This window comes from Quercus suber, unplaced genomic scaffold, assembly GCF_002906115.3.
Source record: "Quercus suber isolate HL8 unplaced genomic scaffold, Cork oak 2.0 scaffold_975, whole genome shotgun sequence".
NCBI classification, from domain to species: Eukaryota; Viridiplantae; Streptophyta; class Magnoliopsida; order Fagales; family Fagaceae; genus Quercus; species Quercus suber.
Genome location: NW_027070393.1, coordinates 180540 through 182146, shown reverse-complemented (window position 1 = coordinate 182146; position 1607 = coordinate 180540).

Here is a 1607-nt window from a genome sequence, read left to right as displayed (position 1 = left end):
AAAAAAAAAAAACATTGAAATAACAAATTGCTTGAAATTAAATTCAATTTCTGAAACCAAATCTTCTTGGCTTAACTTCTAGAGTAAATTTGGATTCCTACCATAAAATAAAATTAAAAACTAAAAACTAAAAAATATCAAACTATCACAAAATACTACTTGTGGCGGGCCAAAATTAGCAATATAGATTTCAACCTCACACAATTAATTTATAGAGATGGAATGCCAATCAACCTTATTTACCATTTTTTTAACAAGTCTATAAAGTGATGTCGGAATGGTTGCTTGATATATATATATATATATATAAGTCGAGTAATGATAGGACCACATAATTTCTCACAACTTTGTGCCACAACTCGCCATGTGGCAAGTTGTGATTGGCAAAGGTGTGATAGTGGGCCATGTGGGGACCCACTTTTGCCAATCACAACTCGCCACAAGGGGAGTTGTGGGAAATTATGTGTACCAAGCATTACTCATATAAGTCAGGTAAAGCGAAAAAACATGTGTTTGGAAGTAATACAACAATGCTCCTTGGTTTTAGGCCAAGGTGAAGGTTAACACTTGTTCTTGCACTACAATATTCTCACTCTCTCTCTCATCTCTTCTTTTTAATCCTTGATTCCCTTTCTTATAGGGGTCTCTTTCCTTTATGTAGTCATCCAGGTTGCATCTTGGCCTTCCACTTGGAGGGCCAAAGTTATTCATTCAGATACTTGTCCTATCAGGGCCTTACTAGAAGGTTTCTCTGTTAGGTTGTGAGCTGTAATGACACTATTCAGGGGTCATTCCACCATTAATGTGGCCAGCTAAGTGGGTGCAGAGCATTGAATGTGGAGGTAAATAATGCTTTATCTGTACTCTTCCTTCATCCACTTAATGACAAACCTTCCTTCCTTTCCTCGGTTACGTGTCTGGTGGTTTTCATGGCCTGACCTCGGCCCTTCTAAGAACGTATCAGTATCCTCAGGTTCCTCGAGCACACTGATCTTCTCAAGTTTTGTTATTGCGTTATCATGTTTGCTCTAAGAATTCCTTGACAAAACTTTCCAAGGTGTGCCCCTTTTGTCTTAACCTCTTCTCATTTATTCTTGTCCTCGGTGTGCATGCTCTTGTCCTCAGTTTCCCATCCTCCCACACAACTATTCACAAATTCTATAAAATAAAAAAGCTAAAAGTTAGAGGTAAATTTACAATAAATTGCTTCATGAAAATTCAATCCATGGCCAAAACCTTCTAATTAGGTTGTCGTAGGCTCATCTTGGCCAAAATCTTCTAATCCTCATCAAATGGAAAGCACGAGCAATCTTAGATCTACTACTCTCGCTACTACTTTCCATGTATGTTCGTATTATTATTATTATTGCTCCACTTCCTTTTCCTATTCTCAAATAATTGGCCAAAATGGGCATTTGTCCCTTTCACCCAAAAGATGTAGCAAAATGCCCATTTTCTGAAATTATCTAGCAAAATGCTCCTGTTTTGAAACTCGATTCTCTAACAATCGAGTTTCAATGAAAAACTCGATTTGATGAAAATCAAGAAATGTGAGAAATTTTACATGGAACTCGAGTTCCATGTTTTTTTTTTTTTTTTTTTTTTTT